Source organism: Phyllobates terribilis, unplaced genomic scaffold, assembly GCF_046119375.1.
Source record: "Phyllobates terribilis strain yellow unplaced genomic scaffold, ASM4611937v1 Scaffold_4__5_contigs__length_816908805, whole genome shotgun sequence".
Taxonomy (NCBI): Eukaryota; Metazoa; Chordata; class Amphibia; order Anura; family Dendrobatidae; genus Phyllobates; species Phyllobates terribilis.
Genome location: NW_027362764.1, coordinates 181178444 through 181203848, shown reverse-complemented (window position 1 = coordinate 181203848; position 25405 = coordinate 181178444).

The window sequence follows — 25405 nt, the reverse complement described above, 5'->3', positions numbered from 1 at the left end:
TCTGAGAAAACTGTCACAGAACTTTGACAGTGTTCCCCTGTCTCTGCTGGATCGCCTGTACTCCTTGGTTGTCCAACGAACTGTGACCTCTGCCGCCAGCGTTTTCAGAAGGGAATTTTTTAAATAATTCTGCAACAAGGACCTTCTCGTACTGGACCATTTTATTAGGCCTGTCATGCAAGGGAATAAGAGACAGAAAGTTCTCCTTGTAGAATGGGTCTAGAAGTGTCACCAACCAGAAATGACTGTCACCCAAAATTTGGACAACGCGAGGGTCACGGGAAAGGCAGGGTAAGATAAACTCAGTCATGTGTGCCAAACTGCTAACAGGCAAGACTTCCGTGTCCTCACCAAAAGGGCGACTGACCATGCTCTCCTCCTCATCCTCCTCCTCTTCCTCCTCATCCTCCCTGTCCTCAGGCCATTCACGCTGAACAGACAGTGGAATGACAGTTGTGCAGGTAGTACTAGCTCCTGTTCTTCCTCCTCCTCCTCCTCTTCTTCATTGTCACCCAATCCATGTTTGGATGAGATGAGGTTGGGCTGTGTGTAATCACCCTGTATGTTTCCTTTCTCCATCTCATCATGCTCCGTCTGCAATGCATCCTCTTTAATTGTGAGCAGAGAGCATTTTAGAAGACAGAGACGTGGGATGGTGACACGAATTATGGCATCATCGCCGCTCACCATCTTGGTGGAGTCCTCAAAGTTTTGGAGGATGGTACATATGTCTGACATCCATATCCACTCCTGAGGTCTTATGTGTGGAGTCTGAACTGAATACCGAAGGCCTTGTTGATGCTGGTAGTCAACAACTGCCCTCTTCTTCTCACAAATCCTTCCCAACATCTGCAATGTAGAGTTCCAATGTGTGGGGACATCGCAGATCAATCGATGAGCTGGAAGCTGCAAACGCTGCTGAAGCACGGCAAGGGCAACGGAAGCTGTAGCTGACTTTCTAAAATGGGCACATAGGTGGTGTACTTTGACAAGAAGATCCGTGTAGGTTTTGAGAAATCGCTGAACCACGAGGTTAAGCACATGGGCTGTGTGTGAGCTCGCCTCAGAGCCGCCACCAGGTTCCGGCCATTGTCACACATGACCATGCCTGGCTGTAGGGTCAGCGGTGTCAGCCACAGATCTGCCTGCTCTTTCAAAGCTGTCCACAACTCTTCAGCATAGTGCGGTTTGTCACCTAAGCATATTAGCTTCAGCACAGCCTGTTGCCGCTTGGCCGAGGCAGTGCTGTAGTGCTTCCAGCTTGCGACTGATGTGGTCATTTCAGAGATGGAGGCTGAAGAGGAGGAGGAGGAGTTGCAGAAGATGTAGAATGGAGGGCAACCCTGATTGACCCAGGGCTCACAATCCTCGGCGTCGGGAGGACGTGTTCCATCCCATGGTCAGACTGGGTCCTGGTTTCCACTATATTAACCCAGTGTACCATCCCCGCCCATGTGTCCGTGGTTAGGTGGACTTTCCCAGTAACTGCATTATTGAGGGCACGGCTAATGTTGTGGGACATGTGCTCATGTATTGCAGGAGAAATTGTGGTGGCCGGGGACCAAGGGACGGCCATCAGGTTGCGGAAAGCTTCCATCTCCACGAGCCTAATAGGCAACATTTTGAGCGCAAGCATTCTTGTAATGTGTGAATTTAGTAGTGTGGCCTGTGGGGCGTTGGCTGCATATTTGCACTTGCATTCCAAGGACTGGGGTAGGGACAACTGAACGCTGCGCTGGGACAAGGACTTGGACATGCTTGCTGATGGTGCTAGTTGAGAGTGTGCAATGACACATGCAGGGCGGGAGGCATTTTGGCATGCTCCATGGACAGGGGATTGGCATGCACGCACAACAGCGGTAGCAATGGTGTCACCAGCAGACACTGTCTCTGGACCCTGGGGTTCGACCCACTTAGTCGGTTGCTTTGCTGCCATGTGCCTGATCATGCTGGTGGTGGTCAGGCTGATAGTTTTGCTACCCATGCTGATGCTGGCCTAGCAGGTGGTGCAAACAGCCTTTTGGGGTTATCTGCAGATTCTTTAAAAAAGAACCAGACTCGGGAAGACCTAACAGTTGTACTGGCAACTTCCGTCGTGTTGGTGTTTTGAGGAACGCTTTCCCGCCTTGAGTCTGTGGCCTCCCCACTGCTTCTTCCTGCCTGGTGTGGTGGTACACCTCCCTCTCCTGTGTGCTGCTGTCCTCACTCTGTATGTCCCCCTGCCAGGTTGGGTCAGTTACTATATCATCCACCACCTCTTCTTCCACTTGCGCACCCTGGTCCTCCTCTTGACTTTCTGGCAATTGTGTCTCATCATCATCCTTATCCACCTCTTGTGACACTAATTGCACTTTCCCACCATTGCCTTCATGTGACCAAGGCTGCTCCAATATTTGGGCTTCACTACACGCGTTCTCCTCTTGACTTGCTTGAAGCTTGCCGAGTGAGAGACCCGAATATACAAATGGAAAAGTGAATATTTATATGTGATACGTCTGACAGAGAATCACGCTTTTAAATAACAGACCTGTAATTTACTAATATTATTCTACAGAGATTTAGTGTGAATACCTTGACCAACACTCCGCAACGAAATGGAAGGCAGAAATGGCTGATTTTGGAACACTGTTATAGGTGATATGTCTGACAGAGAATCACGGTTTTAAATAGCAGGCCTGTAATCTACTATTACTATTCTTCACAGACACCAAGTGTGAATAGCTTGACTGATGCACTGCAACAGAATGGAAAAGGAGGTCAATATTTTCCACGTTCAGTTCAAATTTCTGGATTTTTATCGCTGAAATATGGAACAGATCTGGCTGCATTCTGCAGTGCTAACAAGCAAATGGAGCAGAAAAATGGTGTACTCTGGATTGGTTTTTAAGCAAATAACCAGGAATAAAATTTAAAAAAAATTGCCCTGGCCCCTAATATCTGGGGCTATGTCTACAAATATCTGTAATTATTATAGCAGCACCAGACAGGACGTTCAATGGACCCTCTTGTGCTATATGCACTGCAGTCTGCCACATACACTGCCTCCCTGTCTAACTCTTGCCTAGCATTGATTATATGCAGTTGGATTAGTCCTCAGAAGGACTGTTAGTTCAGATGGATATACACTGCTCAAAAAATAAAGGGAACACTCAAATAACACATCCTCGATCTGAATGAATGAAATATTCTCATTGAATACTTTGTTCTGTACAAAGTTGAATGTGCTGAAAACAAAATCACACAAAAATCATCAATGGAAATCAAATTTATTAACCAATGGAGGCCTGGATTTGGAGTCACTCCCAAAATTAAAGTGGAAAAACACACTACAGGCTGATCCAACTTTGATGTAATGTCCTTAAAATTGGTGGATGGAGCGAGACATGATGTCCCAGATGTGCTCAATCGGATTCAGGTCTGGGGAACGGGCGGACCAGTCCATAGCTTCAATGCATTCATCTTGCAGGAACTGCTGACACACTCCAGCCACATGATGTCTGGCATTGTCCTGCATTAGGAGGAATCCAGGGCCAACCGCACCAGCATATCATCTCACAAGGGGTCTGAGGATCGCATCTCGGTACCTAATGGCAGTCAGGCTACCTCTGGAGAGCCCATGGAGGGCTGTGCGGCCCTCCAAAGAAATGCCACCATTACTGACCAACTGCCAAACCGGTCATGCTGAAGGATGTTGCAGGCTCTCCACAGCGTCTCCAAACTCTTTCACGTCTGTCACATGTGCTCAGTGTGAACCTGCTTTCATCTGAGAAAAGCACAGGGCGCAAGTGGCAACTTTGCCAATCCTAGTGTTCTGTGGCAAATGCCAAGCGTCATGCTGTGAGCACAACCCCCATCTGTGGACGTCATGCCCTGATACCACCCTCAGGGAGTTGGTTTCTAACCGTTTGTGCAGACACATGCACATTTGTGGCCTGCTGGAGGTCATTTTGCAGGGCTCTGGCAGTGCTCCTCCTGTTCCTCCTTGCACAAAGGCGGAGGTAGCGGTCCTGCTGCTGGGTTGTTGCCCTCCTATGGCCCCCTCCACGTCTCCTGGTGTACTGGCCTATCTTCTGGTAGCGCCTCCAGCCTCTGGACACTACACTGACAGACACAGCAAACCTTCTTGCCACAGCTCGCATTGATGTGCCATCCTGGATGAACTGCACTACCTGAGCAATTTCTGTGGGTTGCAGAGTCCGTCTCATACTACCACGAATGTGAAAGCACAACCAACATTCAAAAGTGACCAAAACATCAGCCAGAAAGCATTGGTACTGAGATGTGGTCTGTGGTCCCCACCTGCAGAAGCAATTCTTTATTGAGGGTGTCTTGATAACTGCCAATAATCTCCATCTATTGTCTATTCCATTTGCACAACAGCATGTGAAATTGATTGTCAATCAGTGTTGCTTCCTAAGTGGACAGTTTGATTTCACAGAAGTTTGATTTACTTGGAGTTATATTCTGTTGTTTAAGTGTTCCCTTTATTTTTTTGAGCAGTGTATAAATGTGTATATATATATATATATATATATATATATATATATATATATACAATACCGACCAAAAGTTTGGACACACCTGCTCATTTAAAGATTTTTCTTTATTTTCATGACTATGAAAATTGTACTTTCACACTGAAGGCATTAAAACTATGAATTACCACATGTGGAATTATATAGTTAACAAAAAAGTGTGAAACAACTGAAAATGTGTCTTATTATCTAGGTTCTTCAAAGTAGCCACCTTTTGCTTTGATGACTGCTTTGCACACTTTTGGCATTCTCTTGATGAGCTTCAAGAGGTAGTCACCAGAAATGGTCTTCCAACAATCTTGAAGGAGTTACCAGAGATGCTTAGCACTTGTTGGCCTTTTTTCCTTCACTCTGCGGTCCAGCTCACCCCAAATCATCTCGATTGTGTTCAGGTCTTGTGACTGTGGAGGTCAGGTCATTTGGCGTAGCACCCCATCACTCTCCTTCTTGGTCAAATAGCCCTTACACAGCCTGGAGGTGTGTTTGGGGTCATTGTCCTGATGAAAAATAAATGGTGGTCCAACTAAACGCAAACCGGATGGAATAGTATGCCACTGCAAGGTGCTGTGGTAGCCATGATGGTTCAGTATGCCTTAAATTTTGAATAAATCCCCAACAGTGTCACCAGCAAAGCATCCCCACACCATCACACCTCCTCCTCCATGCTTCACGGTGGGAACCAGGCATGTAGAGTCCATCTGTTCACCTTTTCTGTGTCGCACAAAGACACAGTGGTTGGAACCAAAGATCTCAAATTTGGACTCATCAGACCAAAGCACAGATTTCCACTGGTCTAATGTCCATTCCTTGTGTTCTTTAGCCCAAACAAGTCTCTTCTGCTTGTTGCCTGTCCTTAGCAGTGGTTTCCTAGCAGCTATTTTACCATGAAGGCCTGCTGCACAAAGTCTCCTCTTAACAGTTGTTGTAGAGATGTGTCTGCAGCTAGAACTCTGTGTGGCATTGACCTGGTCTCTAATCTGAGCTGCTGTTAACCTGAGATTTCTGAGCCTGGTGACTTGGATAAACTTATCCTTAGAAGCAGAGGTGACTCTTGGTCTTCCTTTCCTGGGGTGGTCCTCATGTGAGCCAGTTTCTTTGTAGCGCTTGATGGTTTTTGCAACTGCACTTGGGGACACTTACAAAGTTTGCCCAATTTTTCGGACTGACTGACCTTCATTTCTTAAAGTAATGATGGCCACTCGTTTTTCTTTGCTTAGCTGCTTTTTACTTGCCATAATACAATTTCTAACAGTCTGTTCAGTAGGACTATCAGCTGTGTATCCATCAGACTTCTGCACAACACTACTGATGGTCCCAACCCCATTTATAAGGCAAGAAATGCCACTTATTAAACCTGACAGGGCACACCTGTGAAGTGAAAACCATTTCTGGTGACTACCTCTTGAAACTCATCAAGAGAATGCCAAAAGTGTGCAAAGCAGTCATCAAAGCAAAAGGTGGTTACTTTAAAGAACCTAGAATATAAGACATATTTTCAGTTGTTTCACACTTTTTAGTTAACTATATAATTCCACATGTGTTAATTAATAGTTTTGATGCCTTTAGTGTAAATGTACAAATTTCATAGTCATGAAAATACAGAAAAATCTTTAAATGAGAAGGTATGTCCAAACTTTTGGTCTGTACTGTATATATATAAATATATATATATATATATATATATATATATATATATATGCATGTTGTGGAATTCTTATACTAACAGGGCGTTCAGTGGACCCTCTTGCACTATATCCACTGCAGTCTGCCACATACACTGCCTGCCTAACTCCTGGTATCATCACTGAATATATGCAGCTGGATTAGTCCTCAGAAGGACTGTTAGTTCAGATGAATATATATATATGTATGTTGTGGAATACCAATACTAACTATAAACAAGCAAATCTCTCCCTAACTCAGCAGCACCTCTCCCTACTCTGCCTGTTTCCGGGGTAGACTGCAGCGAGCATAGTGCCGCCAGGTCTTATATAGACCTGATTACGCTGTGCGGCCAGCCAATCACTGTAATGCCCACAATCAACATGGCTACGGCATTACAGTGCATAGCAGGCAATCCCTGCATGTTCATTGTCTCTCTAACGAGCGCCAAACATGCAGGGACGGGATCCGAGTTTTCCACCGAGCAACCCAGAAATGCTCGCCGAGCTTGTCACGCACCGTGATGCTCGCGCGAATACCGAGCAGTGGCGAGCACGTTTGCTCATCATTAATTGCGTTTTCACTAATGCTTTTGTTAGGACTTTAGCTAGGACAGTGGTGCTGTATGATAAGCTGGGGAAGCCTTGTTTAATGAGGGGAGGGGTTGGGGAGAGGTCAGAGGAGCAGCAGACTGTTATTGTTAAAAAAAATAAATAAATTCTTAACTTAATGTGTGGCGATTCCAGCAGCCAATCAGGGCACAGAAACCAATCCAAACGTCCAGACACAAGGGCTTGTGTCATTGGCTGATGAAGTCACATGTCCCTCTCCATATAAAGAGCGCAGGAGTTGTTTTGGCGCCATTTTGTCAGGTTAACAGCGCAAAGAGGCTGCTCCTGCTGTTGATACTGGTTAGTTAGGTAATTAGTTAGGCAGTTGATTATCAGTCAGCTATTTGAGAAAAATAGGATCCTGTGTGACTGGCAAATCGACCTTCCAGCATACCAATCCTTTTTCCTAATTTTGTAGTCCAGAGACACAAGGCCACATTTCAACATATAACTCCTTTGTACTGCTAATATTGTGCTTCAGACAGGAGTCCACATTCGAAGCTAGAATTTTTTTTGCCCTAATAGTGTGGTCCTGAAATAAGACCACATTTGTGCATATAAATATTTTGTGCTGTTAATATTTTTGGGTAGGCAGAAGTCCACATTTGAAAATCTAAATTTTTGTTGCTAATAGTGAGCTACAGAAAGCAGGACACATTTCTGCATATAAACATTTAGTGCTACTAGTTTTTCTTCAGCCAGGAGTCCACATTTATGAATCTAAATTATTTGTGCTAATAGCATGCTACAAAAAATAGGCCACATTTCAGTTTATAAATATTTTGTGCTACTAGTTTTGCTTCAAGCAGGAGTCCATATTTCTGAATCTAAATTCTTTGTGCTAATAGTGTGCTACAGAAAGCAAGCCACATTTCTGCATTTGAATATTTTGTGCTACTAGCTTTGCTACAGGCTGGAGTCCACATATTGGAATGTAAATTCTTTATGCTAATAGCGTGCTACAGAGAGGAGGCCACATTTCAGTTTATAAGTATTATCTGCTACTAGTTTTGCTTCAGCCAGGAGTCCATATTTCTGAATGTAAATTCTTTGTGCTAATAGTATACTATAGAAAGCAGGACACATTTTTGCATTTAAATATTTTGTGCTAATAGTTTTGCTTCAGCCAGGGGTTCATATTTCTGAAACTAAATTCTTTGTGCTAATAGCGTGCTGCAGAAAGTAGACCACATTTGAGTATGTAAATATTTTGTGCTACTAGTTTTGCTTAAGCCAGGAGTTCACATTTATGAATCTAAATTCTTTGTGCTAATAGTGTGCTATAAAAAATAGGCCAAATTTCAGTTTATAAATATTTTGTGCTACTAGTTTTACTTCAGCCAGGAGTCCACATTTCTGATTCTAAATTCTTTGTGCTAATAGTGTGCTACAGAAAGGAGGCCACATTTCAGTTTATAAATATTTTGTGTTACTAGTTATGCTTCAACCAGGAGTCCACATTTCTGAATCTAAATTTTTGGTGCTAATAGCATGCTACAGTAAGCAGAACATATTTCTGCATATAAATATGTTGTGCCAATAGTGTGCTTCAGCCACAGTATCTCAGCAAATAAATACTGATTGGTAATTTAGTGACAGGTGACTGACAGGTCAAGGCCTAGGATTGTGAAACAGCTGGTTAAAAGAGGGGAAAGGTACATCCAACATGAGTGGGAAAGAGCAAGGTCGTGGTGGACAGGGAAATAGGCATGGAATTAAAGGTGTACGTGGGTAAGTGATAATGTTAGTGAAAGCTCTACTGAACAAGCACCGTCTTGTCCTATCCAAAGACAACTGACAACTTCTATTATTGATGGATATGAATAGCGGTACCAGAGCGCCAATAACAGGGCAAAAATATTAAAAGGACTGATTTATTAATATACACACAACGCGTTTCGGTGGACACAGCCACCTGGCTGTGTCCACCGAAACGCGTTGTGTGTATATTAATAAATCAGTCCTTTTAATATTTTTGCCCTGTTATTGGCGCTCTGGTACCGCTATTCATATCCATTTATTGTCCCTTTCCCCCTGTTGGGGTGCGGTAGAGCTGCCTTTAACTTATTGTTCTTTCACCTGTGGGAGGAATTTAATTAGAATCACTACCCTGGTTTTCCAAGCTGCGCTGCCCTAACCCCTCCGGAACGCTGCCGGGGGTGTTGGTGAAGCTGGGCGTCCATCTCGGCGTTACATGCAACTAACCTGACCACGTGATCCACCACCGAGAGATCAGGATCTGTGAACGCCGCTGGAAATAGATGACAGCCACCAACAGAGCGGAGCTTGTGGAGCTTTACACTGGGGTTGTGCAGAGGTGCACAACTTCATAAGGTTAGTAGCCATCCTCACACCCCTCTAACAATTGCAATACTGAGTCACCCATTGCGCCTTGTTCTCTCCTCTCTTTACAACTTCTATTATTGGATAGGCCACTCCACTCCCTTTTTTTAGCAGCCGCACAGCGGTACGCCTTACAGATGAGGACCAGAAAGAGCATGTGCTCCAGTGGATGGTAAATGGTGCATCAAGTAGCCTTTCCTTCTCTTCCTACACCTCAACATCACACACAGTACAGTCCTCAGAGGTGGCACCCCAATTACTCTTGTTTCTTCCCACGTCACAACTTTACAACCGCCCAACTGACTGTAGGGAGCCACAGAGGGGCGAGTCTGCAGAGATGTTCACACATTCTGTTTCATGGGTATCAGAGGTCTGCTCCAAAGATTCACAGACTCAATAGGAGGAAAGCATCTGCACCAATGCCCAGAATTTTTTTCTGCAGGATCCGAGGCAGGACAAAGTAGGGTCCGAGCAGAATCCAGACCCTTCTCACCAGGCGTTAACCCCCGGGGGTAGAATTGATTCTGATGAGACTCAGATATCTGTGTTCCATGCAGACTTTTCTGTGCTGTCAGGGCAGGAAGAGGAGGAGGATGTCTCTCCGGGCAAGGAGTGGGAGAACAGAGAGGATGACGATGAGGTTGTAGATCCCACTTGGTGTGAACACATGAACCCAGATGCACCCAGCTGAGTAGCTCAGCAGAGGAGGTGGAGGAGGAGGAGGATGAGGAGGTTATGTTGCGGCCTACCGCACGGACACGGAGTGATGCAACCACAACAAGCACTGCATCCTCAGCCACAATTGTGGCTGTGGTCAGCAGCTGTCGCCTGTCTGCAGTTTGCAGCGGTGGCAAGGGTTACCTAGCTTGGGCCTCTTTTTGAGACTGCAAATGATGACCCAACTCATGTTATCTGCCAACTTTGTAAAAAAAACAACTCAGTAGAAAAAAATTCCAATAATTTGACTACTACATGCATGAACCGGCACATGCGCGATCTACATATATTAGTCTGGGAATCTGCGATAAAATGCGGACCAGCGGGTTTCATCAACCATTCGCAGCCCATGAACCACATCTGCTGCTTCTTCCTCCTCCTCTGTCACCATTCTAAATGTTATCACGCAGGTCTCTGACCACAGAACCTCCACTTGTTTACCCGCTCCAGTCAGGCTGAGTGAGAGCTGATCAGCTGTTATGAAAGTGGACATGCCTGCTATTTTTGCTTCACCGAGCACACCACATCTTTCTCAATCCACCGTAACATCTCTGCCTGCACCTCACTCACGGTCCAGCACTTTTTCGTGTTCACCCTACTCCACCCTCTCTCAATACAGCAGCCAGCCCTTGGTCCCACAGTTGTGGTTACATAAAAGATTGTTTCCTCCTACACATTCCAAAGCTAAGAGCTTGAACTCTACCATCTCCAATCTGTTGACCACAGAAATTCTGCCTTTCTGACTGGTGGATAAAGATGCTTTCCAAATGCTGATGGTAGTCGCAGTCCCCCAGTACCAGTTGTCCAGTCGCCATTACTTCTCTAATAAATCTGTACCCCCTACCTCCATACTGCACAGCCAGAGCTCACTGCAATCAGGCAATATCAAAATTAATATGCCTTGGAGATCGCAGGATTACAGCTCAAAAGTTGTGGACAGCTATCCAGGCCGAGTTTGAGCAATGGTTGTCTCCACTGAACCTGGAGCCAGGAAAGTCCATGTACGATTATGGTGCAAACCTGGTGGCGGCCCTACACCAGGGCAACCTCACACATGTGCCTTGCATGGCTCACGTCCTCAACCTAGTGGTACAGTATATCCTCCACCACTATCCCAGCTTGGATGTGCTTCTGCAGAAAGCACAGTTGCTTTGTTCTCTCTTCCGTCGTTTCCACCCATCATCGACTTGCATCGCTACAAAGGTCTTTGGCCCTACCTGTTAAACGGTTGATACGCGATGTGCTGACACGGTGGAATTCAACTTTGCAGATGTTGCAGTTACTGTGGTGGCAGCGACAAGCCCTGACGCAGTATTTTATTTTGCATAACCTGGACCAATGCAGTACGGACATGGTGCAAATCACGTTTGCGGAGTGAGAACAGATTAAGGACCTCTGCATCCTTCTGCACTGTTTCACAATGGCTGCTAAGATGGTTAGGGCTATTGATGCCATCATCAGCATCACTATTTCAGACATCTACATGCAGGAGTACACTTTGAAAAGTCTACAGGAGGAGGGGAGGATGTGGTCGTTCCAAAGGAAGAGGAGGAAGTGGAGGAGGATACAGAAGGGATAACAATATCTCTAACTTATAGACTATCGTCGCTCAGGCGGGTGCCAGGTGCCAAAGGAGGGTGGATTACAGCGATCAAGGGGGGCTCATTGTACCAGACAACCTGTTAGTGAAGGAGCAGGAGTCAAGGAACAAATGGAGGAGGATGAGGAGAAAGAGGTGATCCCCCTCTGCTGTCTGTGATTGGCGGGAGGGGACGGAGGAAGCAAGCTTCAGTGGTACCCCGCGACCAACACACCATGGACTTGGACCTCATGGAAGAGCCTGACACATGAGCGCCTTCTTGCTGAACTATCTGCAACATGATGCCCGTATTGTTAGGATTAGAAATAGTGCTTACTATTGGGTTGCCACTCTGTTAGATCCATAAATTTTTCCAGATGCTAACCACCCTGGAATGGGACGCATGCATGCTGGAGTATTGAAACACACTTGTAGACAACCTTAAGAGTGTTTTTCCCCAAGACAGCAGTGAGGCACACAGTGTGTATCGCAGTTCCAGACTTCCAACCCCGAGAACGTCGAGTCGTCAATGCAAAAAAAGCAGCAGCAGAAGTAAGTGGCTGAAACTATTTCTGTGAATCGTTTCACACATTTTTTTACACCAAACGGTGCACCAGCAGAACAGAGTACAAGTCTGATACGTAGTGAACGACAGGAGAGGATGGTGCAGGAGTATCTTGAGCTCAAAATCAATGCCATCAGGGAGTGTCTGGATCCTTTAGCATTTTGGTCTTCAAAAATGGAAGAGTGGCCTGAGCTTGCCTGTCACGCCTCGGAGGATTTGTGATGTCCGGCAGCCAGAGTTCTCTCAGAACGTGCCTTCAGCGCTGCTGGTGGTGTCCTTATGGATAAGCGCATCCGGCTGTCCCCTAAAAGTGTAGACCACCTAAATTTCATCAAGATGAACAAGTCACTGATCTCCAAGGACTTTTGCCCACCAATCACAGATTGTGCAGACTAGGCGATGGTGTAATTTTTAGTGTGCTGCATTGATCTCGCGTTATTGCAGTCTGTGACACCTTTGTCGTGGCTTCAGTGCCTGCTGTTGCTATTGCTGCTGATGTCATTAATAATTTTTTGCAATGTGGAGACTCCAAGTTGGAACGCCATCTGGTGGGTTGCCTGTAGTGGAAGGGGTGTCAGAGGCATATTATACTATTTCTATTCTGGTGAAATTGATGCCACTTTAGTGTTGTGTGGCAATAATTTTTGGAAATGTGGAGACTTTAAGTTGGGACTCCTTTATGTGTGCTGCCTGTAGCAGTCGGGCTTCCAGACTGGCAGGCCTGCACTTAGTTTCTGTAAACTACCTGTGTTACTATCCTAACATTTTTCTACCAATAGTAGTCTACAAAACTGATATTTCTGTCACCTGAGCAGAAAAGCAGCTTGAACTGTTGCATGTGGTTTCAAGGCTCCCAGCACAGCAGGCCTACACTGGTCCCTCACCTACCTCATCTTAATTCGAACAGATCTGTAAATGTGGGACCAGACCCTGATACCTCATGCATGGCCGATGGCTCACACCTGCTGTGCCATTATAAAATTTCTACTGTGGGTTTATTGATACCACTTTTTCTGGTGTTTGCCCCTAATTGGAGCTGTTTTGGTCGCACTGAAGGTGTTGTCTATGTGTTTGGTTTTGCCTTCCATTGAATTCAATGGGGTTCGGATATGTTCATCGAACTGTTAGGCGAACATCAGGAAGTTCACTGATCAGAACCAAACTGAACGTTAAAAGGTTCGCTCATCTCTATTTGAGACTACTTAGGACTATGCTTTATGAAGAGACCTGAGTAGTGTCAAAAGCTTGCTATTTATTACGATCTTTTCAGATAGCCATTAAAAGGTATCAACCACTGAGGACTCTCAAATTTTAATATTTTTCTATCTACTGGCTAACACCGTACAAAGATATATTTTTCCTTTAACACATAATATACAATTAAGGTCCAGGTTCACAACAAATATAACACAACATAGCAGTTTATTTAAACAGATTAGTGTTAACTTACCTAGGAGAGAGTTTGAACTAAAGAGCAGTCCAGATAAAGAACAGAGAAGAACATTGTAGTAAGAATCAAAGGTCCCACTTTTTCCCTGGTCTTGGTTCCCCTGTGTCTCCATACCAGTCACGCTGGTACACTTTGAAGAGCTTTGTCTCTGCTGGGTTTCAGCACCAAGAAAGTTCAGAGTAATGAATTTTGGGTTGTGCAGCAAGCCTGTACGGAGTACAGAGTTCACTTGAGTTGTTCCTAAGTAGACAGGCATCAGCTGATGGAGATGGACACAAGTGTCTCTGTACAACATGGCATGCCTAATGATAGGCAGCTAGCTTTATTTATACCATTTAGCTTGGCCAGAAAGTAGATAGGTTGTCATGTCATCATATATGTTTTTTAATCTGTCTCTTCATCCACTTGTAGACTTAATAAGGTTCAATTATAGTGAATTGTCTGGAGTATTTTTGGTCATATTGTTTTCTTGAGGTAGAGGAAAACACCAGTTGTTACATTCCTGCCTAGGCCTGCATCTATGATAACTGCTTCTGTTTCTAGGAATCACTGCACTAACTCTTCGGGCAGCACTGGTGGTTGAGCAAAAGTCATGGCCGATGTCACTGGATGGCATAAGTGCTTGCTAGCTTATTGTAGAATACTGATGTGGCTGGGACTTGTGGTGACACACAGCAAAACAGAATGGGTATGTGTGCTGTCCAGCAGCTAAGCAGGAGTAATCAACTCTCTAATGTGACTAATGTGGTAGTGCCATGCCCAACCTAAACTCCCAGCATACTGCTGGCAGTCTCGTTTGTTGACTCCTCGTAATCTATTGCTCTTCTTTTGTTATTCTTATCCTGTTCTTAGACCAGTTTCTGAACCTGACTACTTCTGTCTCTGTAATTTCCCTGATCTGATTATAACTTGTCTGTTGTCTGACTTTGGTTTTAGTTGACCTCCTGGTATCTGACCCCAGTTATTCTTCTGACTTTGGAATTTCCCTCTAATTTTATCCCTGCTTCTATCCTTTCTGTTACTGACGACGTTAGACTGTTGTTGCCTCATGTTCGTTATTCTGACCATCTGATAATAGATGAGGGTAGAGTGCCTCTTTGTAAGTTTAGATTTCTGTGTAGGGGATAAAGGGTAAAGGGTGGAGTTCCTCTGAGATCTGCTACATCAAGTGACTACCGCCAAACCTTTCCACGGTAATCTTGCTTAAGCTCACAGCTTCAGCCATTTTTTAAATACTATGAAATAAAATTTGTTCACAGAAATGTCCAGCAATATAAATTAAAATCCACAAAAGTCACAGCAGTTGAAACAAAGTAGGTAATTCTATTAAAATAATAGTAGCAATGAAAAAGTTAAAAGCAGGTTGTGGGAATAAGTGCAAAAAGTCCCAGAGTTCTCAAAGTCATTAATTGAGAAATGAAATAGAACAAATTCATAGCAAACTTTAATGATCACTCAGTGCCGGCTTTCTAATGTCTGCTCTTCCTCCCAATAAAATGAAGAAACACCAGGCGGGTCATGATAGTGAAGTATTACATAAAACCAGGATCTTGCATGAAAAGTATTTATTACACTCTGCGTTCAAACATCACACACATTGCTCACTGTCCTATAGTTCACTGCCCCACTTGAATGTCGCTGGATTGGGTCGACTGGAGTGTGTCTTGTAGCTCTTAATCAACCCACTTAATATATCCAAAAAATGAAAACCGACTGCAATGGTTTTACAAAGATTTGAAATATTACCATGTAAAATCTAGAGCTCTTCTCCTTTTAAAACCTTAACTAAAGCTGAAGGACCTTTTAGTCATGAATGTAAGAAAAGTAGTTAAAGTACCTTTCATTCATAAATCCCCAACCAGGGATAGAGCTTTATCAGGAAACTGTTCACAATTTTTTTTTTTTTACTGGAGCCAGCAAATGCCAAAGGAAAAGGAGCGTTGTCAAAATTAACAACAGCACCAAGTAGAAAAATGTATATATTTAAAAAATAATTGGGTATTATTTCTTTCATAGTATATGAGAATCAGGAGACCTGTTTACTAAGAATAAAGCTCTCCCCTTGGTTGGGGATTTAAGAATGAAAGGTCATTTTCCTACTACTATTGCATTCACGACTTTAAGGTCCATTAGCTTTATCAAAAGTTTTAAAATGACTTAAATAACATTTTACAATTACTCATTAAAATTCATGATAATGTGGATGAAGTTACTAAAGGAAAAGGTTCTAGTTTTACATGGTAATTTTTCAAATGTTTCCAAACATATTTTAGTATGTTTTACATTTATGGATATGTAAAGTGGATTAACTAAGATGCAAGAGACAAGCCCTGGATGGAGCAACATAGCTAAACTTAATTCAGGCAGTGAACTACAAAACATTGAGTCATGTGTGTGATATTTGAATGCAGATTTTGATGGATCTTTTGTAAGTATAATAAATACATTGTGTGGGAGATCTGGACTTTATGCACTACTTCATTATTGTGGGCTTCTAGTGTTGTATTTTCTTAGTTTTACTAGAAGTAAAAGTGAATTCAAGTAAGCAGACACGAAGTGAAGTTTAGATCAGGAAAGTTTGCTCTGTATACATTCTATTTAATAGCTCATTTAATGACTTTGAGAACTCTGAGACTTTTAGTACTAGTTCCCAGAGTGGTGATAAGTTTTCATCATTTAGACAGACTTAACACCAGTGCAATCAACCCCACAACCATGTGAAATCAATTAATGAGTTACTTTCTGTTTTAATTAGAAACTGTAATTGTATTTTCAAGTAACTATTCAGAATAAACTAATGTGTCTGTATACATAAGAATAACAATATTTCTGGCCATTATATGACTTGTATCTTGCATTTTCACCATATTTTTCCTTTTCAGGCTATATTTCTTAATTTGGGACTGACCTTGAGCTGGTGGGAGCAGGCTAGCTGCTATGGTGTCTCCTGTACATAGAAAAGAACACAGAAAGGGATTCAAGTTATCCATTATTTCATTAGCTCATGGGGAGCAGCAGCATGGAGAAAATTAGATAGCTATACTGATCAGTGTAGATGTGAATCCAGCTCTGGAGGAGTTTAAATACTTGTTAGAAAGCCCAGTACAATCTTTCTATATTGCCCTCTGCCTGTTTTCTCACTTTGTTCCTCACTCCTTTTCACCTTTCCATAGAGTATAATAAAGGTGTAACCTGACACCTCACTGTGCTGGTAGTCTGCCTTGCTTTGACTAATAAAGATTTGAACTGGGTTTTATTTCAGAGTAGCTGGTGAATTCATAAGGCAGGGAATGGAGAAGAAGTGATTTACAAATGGAGAAAGAAATTGATTTCTCTGACAAAATATCATATAAAATTTCTAATTTCTAATATTTGTCTGTGCTAATGATTTATGCAAATTATGTTAAAAATGCTATTTAAAAAGAAAATGAGCAAATACCCTGCAGTAAATAAATAAATAGCATGAAAATAATATAGGGTAATTAGTTAACATAATTTTGATAAAAAAAATGTAAAAGCCATCCCACCATGTCAAGGTGACCCTATTTGAGATGGTCCTAACTAGTGTTGAGCGAATTTGTTCGGCATTTCAAATTCGTGTTCGTGAACGGTGTTCCGGCTTGAAACATGAACAAATTCGCTCAACACTAGTCCTAATCTCTAGTATTAAAACCTTACCTTATGTCAAATGACATAAATGTGAATAAGCACCAAGCAGGACCAAGACCCTGACTAATGGATACCCAAACATGGGGTGCTACATAAACTTAATGTCGAGTTCAAAGAAAAGGGAGGCCACGCCCTTATTTACACAAAGTGCAAAAACCTGAAACAAAAGCCCAAAGAAATCAACTGAGATATATGTTGGTATGCATGCAATGTCTAGGAGCATGTTCACACTGGCCACTAAACAAACAAAACCTAAAGATTAAAACAAAATGAGCAAATACTTGTCAGTAAATAAATAGCTATAGTGCATGAAAATAACATAGGGTACTTAGTTAACATAATTTTGATAAAAAAAAACATAAAAGCCATCCCACCACGTCAAGGTGACCCTATTCGGGACCGTCCTAATCTATAGTATTAAAACATTACCATATGTCAAATTTATATAAATGTGAATAAGAGCCAAGCAGGACCGAGTAGGGTCTCTATAGATTAGACTTGTTTTTTCAACACATCCCACAGATGCCTCATTGAGTTGATATTTGGGAAATTTGGGCACTGATTGAATATCTTGTACAGGTGGAGTTGTACATAATAACAGGCCCAGCAGTGATGTGGACAGTAGGGGTGGTACTATGCACACATCATTAGTGATGACAAGCATGGGGGTGGTGATATGTACCACATTCCTGCTATGAGCAGAGAAATGAGATGGGGAGGGACAAGTGATGTCACACACTGTCTCCACTTCCAGTTGGGGGAGTTTAAAACTCCCGATAGTATAGCAATATGACAGCGCATAGCCACACGTGGTGCTCGCGATTCCATAGCACTGCTATATGTGATTTATTCCTCAGCAATCTGGTAAGCTTATTCATTCATTTATTTTTTCAGTACCTTTTCTATTGGAGATTTCTGACTTTATATGAACAGAGTCCACAGTTATTACATCTTGGTTCCTTTAATGAATATCTAATTTCTTTGTCTTTAAATTTGATTCATATTGATTAAATACACTAAGGATTAGAGATGAGCGTTGTTCGACTGGAACTGTTTGCCAATCTCAAATTCGAGCTGTTTTGGGCGGTGTTCGAGCCGTTCATTGAACACGAACGATTTGAAAAAAATTCGGCTGTTCGAGGTTATGTTCGATAACAGTTCGTGCACCAAAATCATAACTGGATTTTTTCTCAGTAATGATGAAAATTAATGTTAATACGCAGTTTGAGTGTACAGCGGGGTGGGGGGAGGGGCAGGGGATGGATCTCTGCAGGAATAATGAAGATCTCCATTTTTTTTTTCTCTTTCCCGCATTTACAGTGGGGATGTGCAATCTGTCAGCCTATCAGCAGCGCACACACAGAGCGAAGTGCTTTTTTTCACACAAGCAAGGGCATGTGTCATTGGCAGTGTATGTCACATGTCCTTGCCCTATAAGACCCAGCCATTTTCCCCGTCGCCACCATTTTCTCACTGCTGCAGCTGCGTGTTAGACGGCACCGCTGTTGCTGTGTGCGCTATACCTTGTTAATTTCAAGCCAATTTTCGCACAAATCTACAGATAGCTTGGGAGTAGGGAATAGTTGTGATTGCAGTCCTTTTAAGGACTAGGTTACAGCATTTCCTACGACTTTTATCAGGCAGGTCTGTGCTCTTAAATAGATAGGTTGTTGGAGTAAAGACTAATTGTAATTGCAGTCCTTTTCAGGACTAAGTTACATCGTTCCTATCAGTTTTTGCCAGGCAGGTCTGTGCCAGTGCTATGCAAGTTTTTTTCACAGCATTTGGCTAAATCTAGCAAAGCTAATCCTTTTTGGCCTATTGCAGAGTGTGTTAGTCAGTGGAGTAGCCTATCTGTGTTGCAAGCTACACCACCTGTGTATAGAATACCAATTTTTTTACTGCACCTAGTGAAGTAAAACCTTTTGGGCATAGCATCATTCTATTAGTCCATCTATACTGACCTCCATCACGTTGCAAATTGAATATAATTTTTTTCTGCATCTAGCTCTGAAAAAATATTTGGCCTTTGAGCAGTGTGTGGAACTTGTTCTATTAGACCATCTATACTGACCTCCATCAGGTTGCAAATTTAATATAATTTTTTTCTGCATCTAGCTCTGAAAAAATATTTGGGCTTCTAGCAGTGTGTGGGACTTGTTCTATTAGTCCATCTATACTGACCTCCATCAGGTTGCAAATTGAATATATTATTTTTCTGCATCTAGCTCTGAAAAAATATTTGACCTTCTAGCAGTGTGTGGGACTTGTTCTATTAGTCCATCTATACTGACCTCCATCAGGTTACAAACTGAATATAATTTTTTTCTGCATCTACCTCTGAAAAAATATTTGGGCTACTAGCAGTGTGTGGGACTTGTTCTATTAGTCCATCTATACTGACCTCCATCAGGTTGCAAACTGAATATAATTTTTTTCTGCATCTAGCTCTGAAAAAATATTTGGCCTTTTAGCAGTGTGTGGGACTTGTTCTTTTAGTCCATCTATACTGACCTCCATCAGGTTGCAAATTGAATATAATTTTTTTCTGCATCTAGCTCTGAAAAAATATTTGGCCTTCTAGCAGTGTGTGGGACTTGTTCTATTAGTCCATCTATACTGACCTCCTTCAGGTTGCAAACTGAATATAATTTTTTTCTGCATCTACCTCTGAAAAAATATTTGGGCTTCTAGCTGTGTGTGTGACTTGTTCTATTAGTCCATCTATACTGACCTCCATCAGGTTGCAAATTGAATATAATATTTTTCTGCATCTAGCTCTGAAAAAATATTTGGCCTTCTAGCAGTGTGTGGGACTTGTTCTATTAGTCCATCTATACTGACCTCCATCAGGATGTAAATTGAATATAATTTTTTTCTGCATCAAGCTCTGAAAAATATTTTTCCTTCTAGCAGTGTGTTGGACTTGTTCTATTAGTCCATCTATATTGACCTCCATCAGGTTGCAAACCGAATATAATTTTTTTCTGCATCTAGCTCTGAAAAAATATTTGGCCTTCTAGGAGTGTGTGGGACTTGTTCTATTAGTCCATCTATACTGACCTCCATCAGGTTGCAAACTGAATATAATTTTTTTCTGCTTCTATCTCTGAAAAAATATTTGGCCTTCTAGCAGTGTGTGAGACTTGTTCTATTAGTCCATCTATACTGACCTCCATCAGGTTGCAAATTGAATATAATTTTTTTCTGCATCTAGCTCTGAAAAAATATTTGGCCTTCTAGCAGTGTGTGGGACTTTTTCTATTAGTCCATCTATACTGACCTCCATCAGGTTGCAAATTGAATATAATTTTTTTCTGCATCTAGCTCTGAAAAAATATTTGGCCTTCTAGCAGTGTGTGGAACTTGTTCTATTAGTCCATCTATACTGACCTCCATCAGGTTGCAAATTGAATATAATTTTTTTCTGCATCAAGCTCTGAAAAATATTTGGCCTTCTAGCAGTGTGTTGGACTTGTTCTATTAGTCCATCTATACTGACCTCCATCAGTTTGCAAATTGAATATAATTTTTTTCTGCAACTAGCTCTGAAAAAATATTTGGCCTTCTAGCAGTGTGTGGGACTTGTTCTATTAGTCCATCTATACTGACCTACATCAGGTTGCAAATTGAATATAATTTTTTTCTGCTTTTATCTCTGAAAAAATATTTGGCCTTCTAGCAGTGTGTGGGACTTGTTCTATTAGTCCATCTATACTGACCTCCATCAGGTTGCAAATTGAATATAAATTTTTTCTGCATCTAGCTCTGAAAAAATATTTGGCCTTCTAGCAGTGTGTGGGACTTGTTCTATTAGTCCATCTATACTGACCTCCATCAGGTTGCAAATTGAATATAATTTTTTTCTGCATCTAGCTCTGAAAAAATATTTGGCCTTCTAGCAGTGTGTGGGACTTGTTCTACTAGTCCATCTATACTGACCTCCATCAGGTTGCAAATTGAATATAATATTTTTCTGCATCTAGCTCTGAAAAAATATTTGGCCTTCTAGCAGTGTGTGGGACTTGTTCTATTAGTCCATCTATACTGACCTCCATCAGGTTGCAAATTGAATAGAATTTTTTTCTGCATCTAGCTCTGAAAAAATATTTGGGCTTCTAGCTGTGTGTGGGACTTGTTCTATTAGTCCATCTATACTGACCTCCATCAGGTTGCAAACTGAATATAATTTTTTTCTGCATCTAACCCAGACAATAGATTTGGCCTAATACCACAGTTTGGCCACTCAGCTCTGCTCGGTTCCCATCCATTGTTTTTTTGCGCAAACAACTCCAGAGTTGTGAATTAGTTAACCACCAAAATGAGTGGGAAAAGGCCTGCTGCTGGTTGAAAGAGGAATAGGCGTGTTGGGAAGTGGAAAAAAGGTTGTGTCCGTGGAGTAGGTGTTAAAGCAACAGTAACATCTGCAGAAGAAAGACCATCTTCCAGCAAAACTAAAATGTTTACATCTTTTAGCGGACAATGTGATAAGATCCCTTTCTTATGGCCACGCCAATCGCTACAAATTCCAGATGAGGCACAAAAACAGCAGGTGCTTCAACGGATATCAAGTGCTCCTTTAAGTGGGCTCTCCTCCACATCAACTTCAACATCACAAATACTCCAGTCGTCAGAGGAGTCACCCCAATCGCACTTGCTTCCTCACAGCTCCCAAATCTCCAGCTGCCCATCTGAGTATGAGGTAGAACAGATAGTTGAGTCTGCTGAGCTGTTTACTCATACTATAGCCTGGGAATCAGAGGTCAGCTCCAGCGCTTCTGTGAATCCAGTCGAGGAAATGATCTGCACTGATGCCCAGAATCTTTATGAGTCGGATCCAGGATCAGATGCAGAAGGTTCTTACCATAATGTTGACCCTCATTCCCAAACTGTAACTCCTGTTGGTGGAGACAATGAGGAAGACGATGATGAGACTCAAATACCTGATTGGAGCGACAACTTTAGTTTTTTGTCAGGGCAGGAACAGGTTGGCTCTGAGGACGACGGGTGTGATAACACACAGGGTGATGATGATGAGGCTGGAGATCCCACTTACTGTCAACCCACAGTTAGCCAAGAGATGAGGTCAGCAGAGGAGGTGGAGGAGGATGCTAGTGACGACGAGGTCAGATTGCGCCTTCCTGGACAGAGACGTAGTACTGGAAGCACGTCAACAACTGCATCCTCAAACACAACTCTGCATCTGACCACAAGTCGTGGTGGCTCTTCAGGTCGCATGGGTGCTAAGCCTTGCATAGCCTGGGCATTTTTTCTGATCGATAAAGATGACCCAAATCGTGTTATCTGTAACATTTGTCAGCAAAAGCTAAGTAGAGGCCAAAAAATACATAGTTTGAGTACTTCATGCATGAACCGGCACATGGACATGAATCATAAGTTGCAGTGGGAAGCTCACTGTGCTACAATGCGGCCTAGCCGGCTGGGCGAACCACCGTCTGCCACACCTTGTGCATCTGCAGCCTCTTCATCCTCTGTGACTGGGGGGACAGCAGTCACACCTGTTTTGGGACGCAGACCTGCCACCTCTTTACCCGCAACAGCCAGCGTGATTGGCAGGTCATCATTTTCTTTGGAGGTGGTAACACCAGCTGGTGTTCAGCGCTGTCCGACATCGATAGCACCACCTTTGGATCAAGGCAACCTAACATGTCCACCTGCATCTTCCTCACAGACCGGCAGTTTGCCGGGGACACCCTTCTCAACCCCGTCTAAGCACAACAGCCAGCCCTCAGTCCCTCAGATGTGGACATGTAAATGACCATTTACTCCTAGCCATGAGAAAGCTATGAGGTTGAATTTCACCATCTGCAAGCTCTTGGCTACAGAAATGCTGCCTTTCCGTCTGGTGGACACAGAGGATTTTCGAGACCTAATGTCCATTGCAGTGCCCCAGTACCAGATGCCCAGTCGGCCCTACTTCTCAAAGAAAGGTGTGCCTGCGCTCCACCAGCATGTCGCACACAACATCACCGCTTCTTTGAGAAACTCTGTGTGTGACAGGGTGCATTTCACCACAGACACTTGGACGAGTAGGCAGGGACAGGGGCGTTACATGTCGCTGACTGGGCATTTTGTAACTATGGTTACAGCAGGACAAGGGGCTGCTGTCCAAGTCTTGCCGTCCCCACGAGTTGTGCGTCAATCCTCTTTATGTCAAAGTTCCTCCACTTCTTCTGCCTCCTCAACCTCCTCTCAGTTCTCCACCTGCACCCAAAGCCTGTCTGGTCATGCCACAAGCTTCAAACTGCGCAGAAGGGATCCTGCACACCTCCTTACTATGCTGGCAGTAGGGCTCAACATCATCAGGCGGTTTTACTTTGAAATGTCTGGGAAATGTGAGTCACACAGCTGAGGAGTTGTGGTCAGCTCTGGAGAACCAATTTCATGAATGGTTGTCTCCACTGGACCTGAAACCAGGGAAGGCCGTGTGCGACAATGCTGCAAACCTGGGTGCGGCCCTTCGCCGGGGAAATGTCACACACGTGCCTTGTATGGCTCACGTGTTGAACCTGGTTGTCCAGCAATTTTTAGCCCACTATCCCCGACTAGATGGCCTTCTGCAGAGGGCACGGTCGCTGTGTGCTCACTTCCGCCGTTCGCATCCCGCAGCTCAGCGACTTACATCTCTACAGAAGTCGTTGGGCCTGCCACTTCACCGGCTAAAATGCGATGTGCCTACCCGGCGGAATTCAACTCTGCACATGTTGCAGCGACTGTGGCAGCACCGACAAGCCCTGGTGCAATACTTTCTGACGTATAGCCTGGGCCAACGGGATCCAGAGGTGGGGCAAATAACGCTGGAGGAGTGGTCTCAGATCAAGGACCTATGCACGCTTCTGCACAGTTTTGAAATGGCGACGAAGATGTTTAGTGCTGACGATGCCATTATCAGTATGACTATTCCGGTGATGTACATGCTGGAGCACATGTTAAACAGAATTCGGAGTCAGGTGGTGGCACAAGAGGAGGTGGAGGAAGTAGAGGAGGAGGAGTTGTATGCGGAAGGGCTAACATCTGCAAGGTCCAGACGGTCGGCAGCACCAAGACGACAGGCATGTGAGGGTGGGGGAGATGGTTTTACCGGGGCTCATGGTAGCAGCCAAACTAGTGAGGAAGGTGCAGGAGCCCAGGAAGAAGTGGAGGACGAACTGATGGAAGACTCATCAGATGAGGGAAACCTTCATCACATTTCTGTTGTGCGAGGTTGGGGGGAGAGGACAGAGGAAGGAAGCATGATTGTTACCTCGCCACCAGGGACTTGGTGCTCCTGGATGCGCAAGACACATGAGTGCCTTCTTGCTGCACTACCTGCAACATGACCCTCGAATTGGGAGAATTAGAAATAATCCTGACTACTGTGTTGCCACACTGTTAGATCCCCGGTACAAAAGTAAATTTGCAGAAATAATTCCTGCCATAGAAAGGGATGCACGCATGCAGGAGTATCAGCAGAGACTGTTGCAGAATCTTACATGTGCTTTTCCACAAAACACCAGTGGTGCACGTAGTGAATCTCACAGTTCCAACTTGCCAGCCGTCGGACCGTCGGGTGTTCATCACTCAAACCATAACAGAAACACAGTATCTGCTGGTAACATCAATTTTGCGGAATCATTTCACCACTTTTTTAGCTCATCCTTTGCAAGGCCACAGGAGACAAGAAGTCTGACACATAGTCAACGCCTAGAGACGATGGTACAGGAGTATCTCCAAGTAAACATTGAAGCCATGACTGTGTCACTAGACCCTTGCTCTTTTTGGGCTTCCAATCTGGATAAATGGCCGGAGCTCGACACTTACGGCTTGGAGATCTTGTCATGCCCCGCAGCCAGCGTTCTGTCTGAACGTGTGTTCAGCGCTGCTGGTGGTGTGCTGACAGATAAGCGCACGCGGCTCTCCACTGATAATGTAGACAGACTCACGTTCATAAAGATGAACAAATCATGGATCCAAAATGACTTTTCTACCCCTGTGTCATCCTGGGGAGAGTAAAAGCTTGATGATTGGTTAAAATCACCTCACCAACCGTTTTAAGCTTTCAAATTACTAATCATGTTTACCTGTATCCTGGCTGGAAAATAATTTGGGCTTTGTAGCAGTGTGCAGTACTGATTCTATTAGGCCATCTATACTAAGCTCCACCAGATTTAAAATTACTAATCATGTTTATCTGTATCTTGGCTGGAAAATTATTTGGGCTTTGTAGCAGTGTGCAGTACTGATTCAAAGTCTACAGGAGGAGGGGAGGATGTG